The sequence below is a fragment of the Hipposideros armiger genome, unplaced genomic scaffold, assembly GCF_001890085.2.
Source record: "Hipposideros armiger isolate ML-2016 unplaced genomic scaffold, ASM189008v1 scaffold_264, whole genome shotgun sequence".
Taxonomy (NCBI): domain Eukaryota; kingdom Metazoa; phylum Chordata; class Mammalia; order Chiroptera; family Hipposideridae; genus Hipposideros; species Hipposideros armiger.
This window is the reverse complement of record NW_017731614.1, coordinates 2,006,754-2,019,678: the sequence shown is the minus strand read 5'-3', so window position 1 is coordinate 2,019,678 and position 12,925 is coordinate 2,006,754.

The following is a 12,925-nucleotide window of genomic DNA, read 5'->3' as shown; positions in this document are numbered from 1 at the left end:
ATCTGAAGTGTACCTGGCGTATAAGACGACCCCCCACTTGGAGGCATATTTTTCAGGGCCAAAAAATCGTCTTATACGCCGGCAAATACGGTAGTCAAAATTGTTGGCAGAAAGTAGAATGGTGATTGCCAGAGGATGGTGGGAGGGAGGAATAGGGTGTTATTGTTTAATGGCTATGGAGTTTCAGTTTTGCAAGACGAAAAGAGTTCTGGAGATGGATGGCGGTGATGGCTGCAAACAATATCAGTGTACTTAATACCGCTGAACTGTACACTTAAAAGTGGTTAATAGAGTAAACTTTGTTGTTTATTTTACCACAATAAATATTTTTTAAAAAACCAAACACAAAAAGAGGATTTTGAAAGAGCAAAAGAGAATGATTCATCCTATACAAGTGATCCTCAATAAAATTAATAGTTGACTTCTCCTCAAAACTATGGAGGCCAGAAAGTAAAGGAATAACATATTTAAAGTACTGAAAGAAAAAATTAAAAACAAAAAACAAAACACCTTCAACTAAGAAATATATATCTGGCAAAATTATCCTTCAAAGATGAAGGACAAATTAAGATACTCCCAGATGAACAAACACAGAACTCTGATAAATGTATGTGTTTCATATCATTTAAATAACAAATGCCTAAAAAATAATTATAAATCCATGTTAATAGGCACAAATGTATAAAGATACAACTTGTGACAATAACAACATAAAGGAACCAAAAAAGAGCTGTATGAATAGAAGCAGAGTTTTTTTAAATTAATTTTTAAAAAAGATTTTATAGGGGAATTGGAAGAAGGGAAACAGTGTTGGGGAATTGGGGAAGGGGAACAGACAGGTAGACAAATTGCTGTTTTTGTTCTTCAGTCTAGTTGTGGAGGACGTCACTTCACTGGCCCATGTTGGTATGATCATTGTGCTCTTCCCGAGTGAGGCAATCGGTCACCGGTCATTGGTTGGTCACTCACAGAGGCTCCCGGCAGCTCACACCGGCTGCCGGCCGCTCACACTGGCTGTCAGCCACTCACATAGCTCACAGCAGCCCACTGCAGCCCTGCTGCAGCCTGTGCTGTCACCGGCAACTCACAGCAGCCCAGCTCCAGGTCGAGCTGTTGTTCACCATCTTAGCTGTAGAGGGCGCAGCGTCACTGGCCCTCAATGTGGGACCCGAACCGCAGCCCTGCTGCTCAGAGCTGGCACTCCCAAGCGAGCTCTTAACCAGCTGAGCCAAACGGCCGGCCCTAAAATTAATTTTTAAAGATTTTAATTTAAATATAACTAACATACAATATTATATTAGTTTCAGGTGAAGCAGAGTTTTTGTATGCTGTTGATACTAAGCTGGTATCAATTCAATCTAGATGGTTATAAATTTAGGATATTTCATGGGAAATTTTACAGATATAAATGTACTGTAATGTCCAGGGTAGCCACTAAAAAAAAATAAATAACTGAAAAATATACTACGGAGGAAATGAGGAGGGAATCATAATGTTACACTAGAAAAAAATTAATCAAGTGTAAAAGAAGACAGTATTAGAGTACTTCAGACACCAAATAGAATATAAAACAAACAGAAAATAGCACAATGGCAAAAAGAAGTGCTTCTTTAACAGTAATCACTTTAAATGTAATGGAATAAACAGAGCAATCAAAATTTAAATCAAGATATAATAATTATTAATATACATACACCAGTCATCAGAGCTCCAAAATATATGAACCAAACATAGAGAAAACTCAAAGAGAGATATAGCTTTACAATATTAGTTGGATACTAAAACACCATATTCTAACAGTGGATAGAACAAAACAGATCATAAGGAAATAGAGGCTTAAACAACTTTATAAACACATTGGACCTAACTGACATACACAGAACGTTCTATCCAACAAAAGCAGAATACACATCCCTCTCAAGTACACATGGAACGTTTTCCAGGATAGACCATCTATTAGGCCACAACTTAAGTCTCAATAGATTTAAAAAGATTGCAAGCATACAAAATATCTTCTCCAACCACAATAATGAATCTAGGAAAGAAGAAAAACTGGAAAATTCACAAATACGTGGAAACTAAACAACACACTCTTAAGCAATGAATCAAAGAAGAAGGTACAAGGAAAATTAGAAAATATTTTAAGATGAAGATGAAAACACAACATAGCAAAACTTATGGCATGCAGTAAAAGCAGTGCTCACAGGAAATTTAGATCTGTAAAAGCCTACATTTAAAAAAGAAGAACGTTCTCAAATCAACAATCTAACATTACATCGTAAGGAACAAGAAAAAAAGAGCAGCTAAACCCAAATCTCACAGAAGGAAGGAAATGAACATTAGGGTGAAGATAAACAAACTAGAAAATAGAAAAACAATAAAATCAACAAAACCAAAAGTTGGTTTTATGAAAAGATCAACAATACTGACAAACCTTTAGCAATATTGACCAAGAAAAAAAGAGAAGATGCAAACAACTAAAATCAGAAATGAAAATGGAAATATTACAAACACTATTTCAAGGGTCTATAGGAGAATACTATGAATACAAGTGTATGCCAACAAACTAAACAGCCTAGATGAAATATAAAAATTTCTAGAAACACACACATTAACAACATTGACAGAACTGACTTTAAAAATTTGAAAACCTGAACAGACCTATAAAAAGTGAAGTGATTGAATCACTAATCTAAAACCTACCAATAAAGAGAAGTCTAGGACTACATGGATTCACTGGTGAATTCTATCAAGTACTTAAAAAATTAACATCGATACTTCTCAATCTCTTCCAAAATATAGAAGAGAAGGAAATGCTTCCTAATTCATTCTATGAGGCCAACATTGCCCTGATATCTAATTCAGTCAGATACACCAAAAGAAAAGAAAACCACAGATCAGTATCCCTGTGGTGTGTGTGTGTGTGTGTGTGTGTGTGTGTGTGCCAAAAAAATGTATACACATTTTAAGAAAGGATAAAACTGGATTAAAATTGTAATACTCAATATATACCGATAACAAAAAGATGAATACAGGTCACGTTTGACTTCTGCAATTATAAGAAGTGTTCAAAGTGGTTACCATCAGTGTAATTTTAATATTTATATATAAATATATCAATATTTATATTGATATATTTCTTTATATATATATATATATATATATATATATATGAAAAATTCTCAACAAAATACTAGCAAACTGATTCCAACATCATATTAGAAGGATTATACACTATAAACATGATTTATCCCAGGAATGCAATGGTGGTTCAACATAAGGAAATCAATAAATGTAATATACCACGTTAGTAGAACGAAGGGGGAAAAAATCCATATGACTAACTAAACTGACACAGAAAAAGCATTTCACAAAAATCCAACACCATTTTATGATAAAAGTGTAGAGAAAAATAGGAATAGATGGGAATTTCTTCAACACGATAAGGGATATTTATGAAAATCCCACAGCTAACATCATATCAATGGTGAAAGGCTGCAAGTTTTAACTCTAAAAACAGGAACAAGACAAAGATGCCCACTTTTATCACTGCTATTCAACTTTGTACTGGAAGTCAAGCCAGAGCAATTAGATAGGAAAAAAAAAAAAAAGCAGGGCCGGCTGAGTGGCACGTTGGTTAAGAACTGGCTTGGGATGCCAGAGAACCCCGGTTCAGACCCCACGTATGAGGGCCAGTGACACTGCCCTCTACAGCTAAGATACTGAACAACAGCTCGACCTGGAGCTGGGCTGCTCTGGGTCGCCGGCGACGGCGTAGGCTGCAGTCCCCTGCTGCAGTGGGTTGCCATAAGCTACCATGTGTAGCCGGCAGCCAGCGTGAGCAGCCAGCAGCCGCCGTGAGCAGCTGTCCAGAGGCCGGTGACTGATCTACCTCACCCGGAAAGAGCGCAATGATGGTGCCAGCTTGGGCCAGTGAAGCAACATCTTCCACAACTAGACTGAAGAACAAAACAACAGCAACTTGTCTGTTCCCCTTGCCCCGATTCCCCAGTAAAATCTTAAAAAAAAAAAAAAAAGAAAATACACTGAGTATTTAGGGGTAAAAGGCTTGATACATGCAACCTACACTCAAATGATTCAGTAAAAATATATATATTATTTATACATATTTATAAATGTATAATTTAAAATTATGCATATATATAAGCTAATGGGGCAAAATGTTAGCAATAGAAGAATATGGCTAAGGAAAGGGTTTATAGATGTTCTTTGTATTATTCTGATTCTTGAAACTTTTCTGTAAATTTGAAATTATTTACAAATAAAATATTTTTTAAGTATCTGTGTGCACTGATAACATGTTAGACATTTACTCATTCCTTCACTCCTACAAGTATTTATTGAATGCCTACTATATGTCAGGCACTGTGTCAGGCCCTGAGGACTCCACTGAACAGACCCAGTTCCTGCCTTCGAGGAATGTCACGTCTTAGCAGCTGTTAGCAGCACATTACATACCTATGTATCTCAGTAGAGCTATGGGATGCACGTGGCTCTCAGTTTGGCATTCTTCTTGCTGTATGTCTCCCACACCAGCCTTTCAAAGCAAGAGGCTGGCCCTTTATCCCCTGTTGCTCATGGTTTGGGGGCTGCTGGGCTGAAACCACTTGAAAAGAAAATCTTCCTGTCTTTACAAAAATTCTAATGTAAACCACATAGACAGTGAAGACAATGACATGAGAGTAAAGAGGAGAAGCCAACGTTTGCTCCAGATGGATAAAATCTACTGCCTATAAGAAAAACACAAGATACTAGTAACTGACACAATAAAAGAGGGGGGTTCTCTCTCATATCATATAGTCTGAGGGTGAGCACTGCAGGACAGGTCCTGGCCTTACCCTGCTCATATCAAGAGGTGGACTCTGACTCCATGCCCTCTGAGTCCGAGTTGGCCTTAGTGACTTGTTTCTAGTGAATAGAATGCAACTGAAGTGATTCCTCATGAACACCAAGGCTAGTTGGTAAAACATGCCTGGCCCTCTACCTGGGAAGCTCACTCTTAGAACCCTGCCACCATGCCGTGAGGAAGGCCAGGCCACAGGGAAGTCCCTAGTGGTCTCAGTTCAGCCAGCATCGACCACCAGACAATGAGTCAAGAAGCCTGCAGCCCCAGCCTCATCTGGCTGTAACACATGAAGGACCTCAAGCAGAAACCTTCTAGCTGAGTCCAGTAAACCACCAGAACCATGGGATGTAATAAAAAAATTGGTTATCGTTGTTTCATGTCACTAAGTTTGGGGTGGTCTGTTATGCCACAATAGGCAATCAGAACATGCATGTTCCACGCTATCTCCTAGAGTTCCCCAAGAGGATTATGACCTAGCTGCACATTGCAGTAATTTACTTGATAATATGCCCTTTGTTAGCTACTTTCCCTTTCCTACTCCTTTACTGCTGCTTCTTAAGATCAAACCCCTAATTACAGTCTACCTCTGGAGACCAGGGTATTACACTTAAGACAGAGTAATAGTTCAGGGGAGGAACTGCGTTGCCAAACGGTCTAGGTTCGAGACCCAGCTCTAACATTTCCTAGCTGTTGACGTTGGGCAAATTACTTAATATCTATTTCAGTTCCTTTATCTGTAAATCATGGGTGAAATGTAGACCCAACTCATAGGGTTGTTATAAGTTTAAATGAGTTAATATATATATATATAGACTGTTTAGAACAGTTTCAGACACATAGTCATCAGTACAAATGTGTTCCTTAAAGAAACAAACAAAAGATTGTTTTAAATCATAAAAAGAATGTATTGGCTTGGTTAACTGGAAAATTCCAGTGGTAATTAGGATTCAAAAATGGCTTGCTCAGGCAGGGCTTTGACTCATTTTTGGCACCATTTTTTCAACTCCATAGCTGGCTTCTTTCCTGATTAAAAAAAAGTAGAAGCAAAACTTCTAGGACTCAAGTCCCTTATACCACATAATGAAAGAGGAGAGAGAGCTTCTGTTCTCCACTGGCCACCCCCCCCCCAAAAAAAAAACCCCAAAACTCCTGGAATTCTTCTGATTGGACCAACTTAGCTCCCATGCCCATCAATCAGGTGGACAGGGGTTGGCTTAGACTAATTAGAGCTTATCGCATGAGCTGGGGACAGGGCCAATCTTCTTTAAACCACTTCCTGCTACAAAAATGAGGAGGGGAGGCCATGAATGTTGGACTTCTGCTGTCAGACCAAGAAGGTAATGGAAGACCTTTAAGCAGAGAAAAACTTTTGGCTGGCATTTTGAATACAAGTCACACTGCTGTGGAGAACAGGTGGGTGAAGGGCCAGAATGTCAAGAAAGGCCAATTAGAAGATTGTTGTTATTAAGAAAAATTATCCCAAACTTGCAATAACTCCGTGAAATTTTCAGTGACATGCAGACGTTTTCCTAACCACCCTGACAGAGGACTGATGACTTTCTGGGGGAAAGATAGCTTAGCTTGCCAATGAATTGGTGTCCAGACATTTTACAATTCTGCAAAACTAAGATGAGGTGATTTTATTTTCTGTCCAGTAGAGAAGATATCCCCAAGTATTATGGGTTGTTTTTTTCCCCCTGTAAAACAGTAACCAATTTTGTATTGAACCAGCACTTTCATCTTGGCATTTCTTTTTTTTTCCACTGATGATAAAAATCCCAGGTTTTTATATTCTCTGCGGCTTAAAAAATATATATACAGTAAAACCTTGGATTGCGAGTAACTTGTTCTGCAAGTGTTCCGCAAGATGAACAAACATTTCTAATAAATTTTAATTTGATAAACGAGCAATGTCTTGCAATACGAGTAGTACATAGTACATGATGCAGAATGGTTCTTTTCTCTCTCTCTCTCTCTCTCTCTCTCTCTCTCTCTCTCTCTCTCTCTCTCTCCCCCTCTCTCTCTCTTGCTGTGGGATTGTGGGTGGTCATCTCCCATGCTCGGAGGTTATTATGGAGGAGGTCTCGTCTGCAGAGGAGGAGAAAAAGGCAGAGGAATCCCTCACTTCAAATGAGATTAGGGAAATGTGTAAACTGTGGGAAAGAGTGCAATATTTTGTAGAAAAGCACCACCCAAATAAGGCTGTAGCAGTGCGAGCGATGAATCTGTTTAACGACAATGCAATGTCACATTTTTGCAAAATCCTCAAAAGGAGGCAAAAGCAAGTGTCAAAGCAAGGTTCCTTGTTAAAGTTGCACGAAAAGAAAAAGATTCCATTGAGCCAATAGATAGCAGTGATTCCGTTAGTGATAGTGAAAGTCCTTCTACACAATAGCCCTCCTCTCTCGCCTCCCTCACACCAGCCACGAAGGTTTTGAAAGGTAAGTGCAGGTTAATTTGTTTATTTTTCTTTATATTTTGTATTTTCTTTATTATTTTGTATTACATTACAGTATTGTAATCATTTTTATATGAATATTTTTGAGTTGTGGAACGAATCATCTGAGTTTCCATTATTTCTAATGGGAAAATTCGCTTTGATATACAAATGCTTTGGATTACAAGCATGTTTCCAGAATGAATTATGCTTGCAAACCAAGGTTTTACTGGTGTATATATATACCACACCAAGTGTTGGTGAAGATGTGGAGTAACTGGAATGCTCATAAATAATTTATGGAGATGTGAAGTGGAACAAACACACTGGAAACTGGTTTGTCAGTTTCTTATCCCATTAAAATGCTTTTAATTTGCATTTCCCTGATGATTAATGATGTCGAGCATCTTTTCATGGGCTTATTGGTCATTTGTATACCTTCTTTGGAGAAATGTCTATTCAAGTCTTTTGCCCATTTTTTAATAGAGTTGTTCGTTTTTATTGTTGAGTTGTAAAAGATCCTTGTATTTTCTAGATACAACTTCTTTGTCAGATACAGGTATTGCAAATATTTCCTCCTATTCTATGATTTGTCTTCATTTTCTTAAAGGAGTTTTCCCAAAAAGCAGAGATTTTAAACTTCAATAAAGTCTAAGTTACTATTTTTTCTTTTGTAGTACATGCAGTTTGTGTACTAAAAAATCTTTGCTGATCCAGATTGGGAAGGCTTTCTTCTGTGCCTTTTTCCTAGAAATTAATATAGTTTAAGCCTTTACATGTAGGTCTCTAAGTGGCTTAATGTTTATGTATGGTGTGAGATAGGGTCAGAGTTTTATTTTGTTTTGTTTTGTTTTTTCCTATGTGTATATCCACTTGTTTCAGCACCATTTCTTGAAAAGAATATCTTTTCCTCATTGAATTACTTGTACATTGGCCCCTGTATAGAAAATCAATGGGCCATATCTATGTGGTTCTATTTCTGGTCTACCTTTTCCTTTCTGCTTATATGTCTATCCTTAGCCCAAAACCACACTGATTTGATTTCTATACTTCACCTACATTCTAAGTCTTGAAATCAGGCAATGTAATTCCAACTTTATTATTTTTCAAAATTGATTTGGCTTTTGCATTTCTGTATAAATTTTAAAATCAGTTTGTAATTTCTACAAAAATAAGAAAAGCCTGTGGGAAAGGGGGGTTGTCACTTTGAGGGGTAAAAAGTATAACTATTGCACTATGTTGTACACCTGAAACTAATTTTTAAAATAAAATATAATTAATTAAAAAATGCCTGCTAAGGACAACCGGGTGCCTCAGTTGGTCAGAGTGTGCACTCTGAGCAACAGGGTTGCCAGTTCAATTCCCACATGGGCCAGTGAGCTGTGCCCTCCACAACTAGATTGAAGACAACGACTTGAGCTGAGCAGCAGCTGAGCTGCTGGTGGGCAGCTGGATGGCTCAGCTGGTTAGAACGTGTGCTCTTAACAACAAAGTTGCCGGTTTGACTCCCGCATGGGATGGTGGGCTGTACCCCCGCAACTAGATTGAAAAATGGCAACTGGACTTGGAGCTGAGCTGCACCCTCCACAACTAAGATTGAAGGACAACAACTTGACTTGGAATTGATGGGTCCATCAATTTGAGGAGAGCTGCTGTCATAACAATATTGAAGCTTCCAATGGTATAATGGTGTATTTCTCCATTTAAGTTTTCTTTAATTTCCTCAAACAATGTCTTGGAGTTTTCATTGTACACTTAATAAACAAACCTTTTGTTTAATTTACACTTAAGTATTTCATAGTTTTTGACACTATTTTTAATGGTATTTGTTTTATATGAGTGGTAAGTGTATCATCCTGCTTTTCTCCCTATCTCAGGAGGAAAGCATTCAGTCTTTTACCATTAAGTGTTATGTTACCTGTAGGTTTTTGGGGTTTTTTTAAAGATTTTATTGGGGAATAGGGGGAGGGGAAAAGTACTTGAGAATCAGGGAAGGGGAACAGACAAGTGGCTGTCCTTTTGTCCTTCAGTCTAGTTGTGGAGGACGTTGTTTCAATGGCCCATGTTGGTATTATCATTGCGCTCTTCTTGGGAGAGGCAGTCGCAAGCCAGCCATTGGACGGCTGCTCACAGCGGCTCACGGCCACTCACGAAAGCTCACGCCAGCTGCCAACCAGGCCCACTGCAGCTTACGCCGACTCCGGGGACTCACAGCAGCCCGGCTCCAGGTTGAGCTGTTGTTCACCATCTTAGCTGTAGAGGGTGCAGCAGTCCCTGACCCTCATGTGATCAGAGCTGGAGTCCCAAGCCAACTCAACCAATGCGCCACTCGGCCGGCCTCCCCTGTAGGTTTGTTTTTTGTTTTGTTTTTAAAGATTTTTTTTTAATTGGGGAATTGAGGGATGGGAACAGTGCTGGGGAATTGGGGGAAGGGGAACAGACAAGTCGCTGTCGTTTTGTTCTTCAGTCTAGTTGTGGAGGATATTGCTTCACTGGCCCAAGTTGGCACCATCATTGCACTCTTCCCGGGTGAGGTAGATCAGTCACCGGCTTCTGGATGGCCGCTCACTGCGGCTGCTGTCCGCTCACGCTGGCTGCTGGCTACATATGGTAGCCCATGGCAACCCACTGCCACAGGGGCTGCAGCCTACGCCATCGCCGGTGACTCACAGCAGCCCAGCTCCAGGATGAGCTGTTGTTCAGCATCTTAGCTGTGGAAGGCAGTGTCACTGGCCCTCATATGTGGGATCCGAACCGGGGCCCTCTGACGTCCCAAGCCAGTTCTTAACAATCGCGCCATTGGCTGCCCCCCCACACCCTGTAAGTTTTTAATAGATGCACTTGATCAGGCTGAGGCAGTTTCTTTATATTCCTAATTTGCTGAAAAAAAATTAATCATAAATAGGTGTTGAATTTTTTTCCTTTTTATTTTGAAATAACTTAAGCTCTGTATAAAAGTTATCAGAATATCACAGAGTTCTTTTTGGGTTGATGAATATGTTTTGGAACTCTAGTTGGTGATGATTGCATAACATAGGAAATGTACTAAATGTCACTGAATTCTATACTTTAAACTGGTTTAAATGGTTGATTTTATGTTATGTGTATTTTACCACAATAAAAAAACTAGTACAGGGCCGGCCGAGTGGCGCGATGGTTAAGAACTCGCTTGGGATGCCAGAGGGCCCCGGTTCGGATCCCACATATGAGGGCCAGTGACACTGCCCTCTACAGCTAAGATGCTGAACAACAGCTCAACCTGGAGCTGGGCTGCCGTGAGTCGCTGGCGATGGCATAGGCTGCAGCCCCTGTGGCAGTGGGTTGCCATGGGCTACCGTGTGTAGCCAGCAGCCAGCGTGAGCGGCCAGCAGCCAGCATGAGCGGCCAGCAGCCGCAGTGAGCGGCCATCCAGAAGCCGGCGACTGATCTGCCTCGCCAGGGAAGAGCGCAATGATGGTGCCAACTTGGGCCAGTGAAGCAGTGTCCTCCACAACTAGACTGAAGAACAAAACGACAGCAACTTGTCTGTTCCCCTTCCCCTAATTCCCCAGTACTGTTCCCATCCCCCCAATTACCCAATTAAAAAATATATATATATATTCTCTTTAAAAAAAAAAAAAAAAACTAGTACAAGGGCCAGCCGAGTGGCTCAGTTGGTTAAGAGTTTGCTTAGGGCCAGCCGAGTGGCGCGATGTTTAAAAATTGGCTTGAGACGCCAGAGGGCCCCAGTTCGGATCCCAAATATGAGGGCCAGTGACACTGCCCTCCACAGCTAAGATGCTGAACAACAGCTCAACCTGGAGCTTGGCTGCCATGAGTTGCCGGCGACGGCATAGGCTGCAGCCCCTGTGGCAGTGGATTGCCATGTGCTACCGTATGTAGCCAGCAGCCAGCATGAACGGCCAGCAGCCGCAGTGAGCGGCCATCCAGAAGCCAGTGACTGATCTGCCTTGCCCGGGAAGAGCACAATGATGGTGTCAACTTGGGCCAGTGAAGCAACGTCCTCCACAACTAGACTGAAGGACAAAAAAACGACAGCGACTTGTCTGTTCCCCTTTCCCCAATTCCCCAGCGCTGTTCCCATCTCCCCAATTCCCCAATAAAAATCTTTAAAAAAAAAAAAAAAGTTTGCTTAACAGCATGAGCTCTGAGCAACAGGGACGCTCCCACATGGGCCAGTGAGCTTCGCCAGAGCTGCGCCTGAGCTGAGCTGCCGCTGAGCTGCCAACAAGTGGTAGGATGGCTGAGCTAATGAGAGCACAAGCTCCTAATGACAAAATTGCCTGTTCGATGGTGGGCTATGCCCACCCACGGCTGGGACTGAACTTGGCACCTTGAGCTGAGATGCTGCCCAGATGTCTCAGTGGATAGAGCACACAAGGTTGCCAGTTCGACTCCCGCATGAAAAAAAAACAAAAAACAAAAACTAGTAGTGTTCCCATATACCATTCTCCCAGCTTCCACCAATGATAACAACTTACATAACCATAGTGCAAGTATTAAAACTAAAAAATTAACATTGCTACATTACTATTAAATCACATGCTTTATTTGGATTGCACCATTTTTTCCCCCTAAGGTTTATTTTTCGTCTGTTTCAGTTTCTAGCCCAGGATCCTATATTCCATTTAATTGTCATACCTTCTTAGTCTTCCACCATCTGTGACAGTTCCTCACTTCTTTCCTTGTCTTTTGCAAAAATTCTGGTCTGATATTTTGTAGAATGTCCCTCAGATTGGGTTTGCTGGGTGTTTCCTTATGATTTGATTAAGGCTGTACATTTTGAGAAAGAATACTGAGTGGTAATGTGCTTTTCTCAGTGTCTCATATGAAGTCAATATGTCTTATTATTGATGATATTAACCTTGATCATGTGGTCAAGATAATGAGTGCCAGATTTCTCCACTGTAAAGTTACTGTTTTCCTCTTTGTTATTAATAAATTACATATTTTGAGACTATGCAGATTTCCTGTTTCCCTTTAAACTTTCACCCTTTTATGTTGGCATTCACTGGTGGATCTTGCCTGCAGCAAGATTCTCTAATGGTGATTTCCTATTTCCTTTATCCCTTCTATATTTATTCATTTGAATTCTTCTCAAAGGAAGAGTTGTCTCTTCTCCATTTATTTATCTATTAAATTATTTAGTTATAGCAATATAGATCCATGAATACTTATTTTATTCTTTGGATTGTAATCCAATAGTATCATTCTGTTGCTCAAATTGTTCCAACTTTGGTCATTGGGACTCTTTCAGTATTTCTGTACGTGTGTGTGTGTGTGTGTGTTTGTGTTTATTTTTTAAGCACCAAAAGATTCGTTCTAGCCTTCTTCCTTTCCTCAGTTGTAACTTCCTTCTCCAATAGTGAGAAGGCTGGCTCTCATTATTTACAATAAATTTGTTCAACTCTAGACTACATATAAAGTAGTTTCAGGAGTCCCAGGGGCTCCTCTTAAATGGACCACGCACGGACTTACCCACTGATGGAATCACGGCTCTGAGCTCCAACACTGCGGCACCAACTGGAGAGGTGACAGAAACATATGGTGGGGAACTAAGTTATCTGGCTTCAGGACGGCGGCTGGCGGGGCAGCTTTCTCCTGGATGTTGGAGCTGGTGG